Genomic DNA, 5321 nt, shown 5'->3' on the forward strand with positions numbered 1-5321 from the left:
TGTGTGTCAGGCAGCTGTGTGTCAGGCAGCTGTGTGTCAGGCAGCTGTGTGTCAGGTAGCCAACACACACACAGACAAGAACAAAGTCAATTCTTTCGATTGTGTTCTTTCTGTCTGTCAAACCCTATGAAGCTAAATTGGGGCCAAATGTTTTGTTAATTTGAAAAAGAAATTTCAATCCAAATCACTCATGTTACCTTCAGGAAACTTAGGTGCTGCGAGAATTGTGGCTCAGCGCTTTCGATCCACCATATGCATGTGATTGGCAGTGAACCAGCTAATGCCAGTGACTAAGTTTGCCTTTAAAACACTGTTTTGGACAATATGTAGCACCATTAACATTATGTGAACAATAAACTGCACCAGTTTGTGCATTTCAGCAGCAACACTTTAAGAATTGACCTCTCCCACTTAGGCATATGACCCTGAACGCACCGTTGAATCCACTGCCTATGGCGTCTGCACCGCCAAGGCAACCCACTGGAGCCAGCGAACAGGTAAGACATTTGAAATATATGAGCCGTTTTGAATGGTTTTAACCATTCAAAACAGCCAAACCCTTTTAGCCAGGTCATGTTATGTAGTCATGTGGACCATAAGTGGACCGTGGCTGCAGCCGCACAGAGTCTCATAATCATAATGGACAACATCTCTCAGGGACAGTACATATAATATATTAACTCCTTAAATTATTTCAAATGAACTTGAACAATAACATTGAATCTAAAACCTGCCCATCTCTTGGCCCACAGAGGATGATGCCTGTTCCATCCTGACTTGTTCTTGCTGTCCCTGAGAGATGTGTGTTAGGGCGAACTTAGTCACTGGCATTAGTTGGTTTCCTGCCAATCACATGCATATGGTGGACAGAAAGCGTTGAGCCACAATTCTCACAGCACCTACGTTTCCTGAAGGCAACATGAGTGACACGAGTCTCTTTCCTTCTTGTTAGACTGTCACTCATGATTCCACGCTCCTCTCAGCTGAAACCACGCCCCCTACACAAAATTGGGGCCAAAAGTCTGAAACTGAAAAAAACTGATCTGAAAGTAAAAGATAGATCTGAAAGTGCAAAAAAAGGTTTAAAGCTAAAAAAATAATAAGCTTTGATCCTGAAAACATAAAAACTGAATTGAAAAATGAAGTTCTCAAATATCAAAATATGGAAATGTGAAAAATAAAAAATGAATAATTTATTCAAAATATTTCCAGAATGAAATCAATATTTTATTTAAACTGAAAAATAAATTTGCACAATTATTTTTAGTTTAATTACATGATTGAATTTTTCAAGTTTTGGACAAAAATTCGAGCTGTCAATTTCAAGTTCTAGTTTTTCGATTGAAATTTCTTTTTTTTCAAATTAACAAAACATTTGGCCCCAACTTGGCTCCATAAAACCCCAGCTGGTTGAAGCAGATGGTTGCTCGTCCTGAGCCTGGTTCTGTTAGAGGTTTCTTCCTGTCATTTCCACTGTTGCCAATGTGCTGCTCAGGATGGGAATTGCAATGAAGTGAAGGTTCAGTGCAATCTGCTGGCTTCCTTGGATAGATAACTTTCACTAATTGGCTTTCTACAATGTATGTGTTTGTTTTTGTACAGTGTCCTGAGATTACTTGTTATGACTTGGTGCTATAAAAATAAACTAAATTTAATTTCTGTCTCTCAGCCGCTGCCACCAAGCTGTCTTCTCCTAGCAGCTGACAGCTGAGGAAGCTCAGCTTTTTGTCTGAATGGAACAAGTGTCCCCACTCAGATTTTTAAAGCCCAACAAGAAACCTTTGAGTCTTGACAGGAGCTGCGGTCTTAGAGCAACATCCTTTGCCATTCTCTTATGGTAGCCAACACTGACAATAAACCTGTTCCCTCCAATCACCTGTCAATTTTTAATTTTATTTTAAGAACCACCCTTTTTCCAAAAACTTTTCATGGATAACTTGACAGAAAGTTCTGAGATACAAGCCATGCAACACATCAGATTAGGAAAAAAATATTGTTTTTTTTGTTTGTTTTTTAACTAGCACTACCATGGAACTAAAATTTCCATGGGACCAGTATGCACAAATAAATTGATCATATCTGTACCTTTCATTAAATGCTAATTAACTATCATTGGTTAATTAACTCTTAAGTCATTTTAAACTGACAGAGAAGAACACCATTATTCTTAAAACATCAGTATGATTCATTTTGAACATTTGTACTTGCTGATTAAAATTTTACTTACAGAGCTGCTAGTTGTAAACTCTAAATGTAGTTTATCTCATAAAAGTCATTATTTTAGTTCATTAAGTCTGTACATTTAAACAGAATATAAAATCCAATGATTGAAAACTTGCTGTTGGCCACTGATGAGCTTTCAGCTGGTGTTTTTCCATGTCAATAGAATTACTGGCGAGCTTCCCCCAGTCATCATTAGGCTACTGTATGCAGCTGTAACTAGAGCTCTTTAAAGGGAAAAGCTGAAAAAACAAACTATTGTCAGTCACATATAAAATATCTGACGGAGATCTTTCAGTCTCCGTCCGCAGAACTGGTTGGAGTTCTTCGGCGTATGATCTATATGATATCAGACGGGTCCAAATCTGGTACTGAGCAAGAAGAAAAACATTCAGCCAAATTCCTGCCATTTAATATCCCATTAAAGGGTAATTTGGCATGAAACCCCAGCATGTGTCATGGAATTCTGTTGCTCCTTATGTTCAGCTAAATTCCTCAAAGGCTTTGGGCTTCAGTGTGTGAGTTTGTGCTGAAAGTGTGTGTTCATGTGTGTGTTTGAGGCCTTTAAGTTAAACATGAATGGGAGTTCTTTCAAGCCAACAGAAGTTTAGTTTTCCACAGGAGTAAAACTCCATTTTCTTCTGTCTGCAATCACAGAGGCTCAGGCCCTGCCTACCACAAACAACTGGCATCAATAATGAACTTTTAGCCAATACGATGACAGTTGCCAGGTTGTTTCGACCAATCACAACCAGCGTTTCTCTTAGCATTATCGAAATTAGGTGTAACCCCCCCACCAGCACTGCCCGCCTCCCCATGAAGGTCATGACATGAAATAAATTAGTAAACATCTGTACGTGTTTGCAGTTACAAATTCACTTAGACTAGGGAAGACGACAAAGAAGGCACATCATCACCCACCCACCCTACCCACCTTGCCCCCGACCTCCCCGGGACTTTTGGAGTTTAGAAAGTGGGGTCGGATAAAAAGCTAAAAATTTTCCATTGGCCATCATCAGTCCAACTACCAGTAATTGCCAATATGTTTTATTGAAAGACAGGTGAACTGGGCAATCTCCTTTCTCAGTACAGCTGTGGAAGCCAACTGTTTGTGGCCAAAAAGAAAAGAAAATCACTGATTATTTTGGTTTTAAAAAATGGAGTTACTCAAAACCTTTGACAAGAAATAAACCAGATCTGACCAGCCAGAACCGGGCTGAAATTAAAACCTGCAGAAAAGTGTAACATGCTGAGAACAGACACGTGGTTAATTTCTAACATGTTCGTCCGTCCATCCGTCCATCCATCCATCCATCCATCCATCCATCCATCCATTATATATCACTTGTTCTGGAGTCGGGTCGTGAGGGCAGCAGCTTGAGCAGGGATGCCCAGACATCTCCTTTCACAGCCACCTCTTCCAGCTTTTCCGGAAGGATTACAAGGCATTCCCAGTTCAGCTGAGACTCATAGTCTCTTCAGCATGCCCTGGGTCTTCCCCTGGGTCTCCTCCTAGTTGGACATACCTGGAACACCTCTTTAGGGAGGAATCCAAACCACCTCAAGCAGCAGCTCAACTCCCAATCCATCCTGGACAATCAAATTTCTCACCCTGTCTCTAAGGGAGAGCCCAGCTACTCTACAAAAAAAAAAAAAAAAAGATTTTGACTGGCTAAATCCACAATCTCATTCTTTTGGTCCCTACCCAAAGTTTATGACCACAGGTGAGTGTAGGAATGTAGACTGACTGGTAAACAGAGAGTTTTGCCTTGCAGCTCAGCTCCTTTTTTACCACTCTACAGACAGGTACAAAGTACGCAAAGTTGCAGAAGCCACACCGATCCATCTGCTGGTCTCATGCTCTATCCCTCCCATCACTTGTAAACAAGACCCCCAAATACTAAAACTCCTCCACTTGAGGCAACACCTCATTCCCAACCCGAAGAGAGCAGTCCACCTTTTTTTCCGACTGAGGACCATGGCCTCAGATTTTGAGGTGCTGATTGTCATCCCGGCCACTTCACACTGGGCTGTGAACTGCTCCAGTGAAAGCTGCCCCTTTAAGGACAGGTGAAAAGCTGGTCCACTGTTCCACGGCCAGAACGGAACCTGCAATGTTCCTCCTGAATCTGAGGTTTGACTATCCACCAGACTCTCTTCTCTAGTATCCCTGAACAGACCTTACTGGGGAGGCTGAGGAGTGGGATTCCACATCCTCTGTCCCCCCTTCTTAAAAAGGGAAACCATCACTCCAGTCTGCCAATCCAGTGGCACTGCCTTCAATGTGTTGCAAGGACATGTCAACCAAGACAACCAGCAACATCCCAAACTTTAAGGAAATCAGGGAGGCAAAGCAAGGCCTTATTGTCCCAAAGAGCAATATTTTGAAAGCTGGAACCTGCAGAAAAATTTCTTCAAACGACCTATTTTACTAACGAACTGCATTGTGCTGCAGAGTGAGAGGAGGAAAGAGGAGAGAAGGAAAACAAGAAACTTGTCACCACAACTAATGTTAGTTCAATTAAAAACCTTAACCAGCTATGAATTTGTTTTGGACAAAACCTTAATGTCAAAATAATAGTGAATAAGCACAGATCGAGAGTTGGAGTTTAAATCCATAAAGCCTCTCCATCCGTGTTTCATCCCTTCCCTTTTCTGTTTGGAAGAAATCTGATTAAGGGACTATCAGATACATTTTTGACTCATTTTAACAACACATTAAAATCAGTTCACAACAGAAATATCTGGAATCTGCATCCCAGAACATAAAATGATTTCTCTCTCAAGTCTTTCATTTGCTCTGTTTCTGGGAAATCAGATGTGGAATTAAAACATAATTTTCTTGATTTTTTTTTTTATATATACATTTTTCTATTTTATTTTATTTACTTTTTTATTTACTGTTTTATCTAAGTTGTTTATCTTGTTTCTATTAAAATGTATCTGTTAGCTGGCTTTTGGTACTCTTAGTTAGCCTTACAGTATCTTTATTTTACTTATCTTAGTTTTTACCACGTAGACCTTTCATTATATCCTAGTTTGGTTTTCCTCAGTTTATTTTTATTTTTAGTATGACTTGTTTTAGATAAGTTTTACTCTGT

Source organism: Kryptolebias marmoratus, linkage group LG21 (genome assembly GCF_001649575.2).
Source record: "Kryptolebias marmoratus isolate JLee-2015 linkage group LG21, ASM164957v2, whole genome shotgun sequence".
NCBI classification, from domain to species: Eukaryota; Metazoa; Chordata; class Actinopteri; order Cyprinodontiformes; family Rivulidae; genus Kryptolebias; species Kryptolebias marmoratus.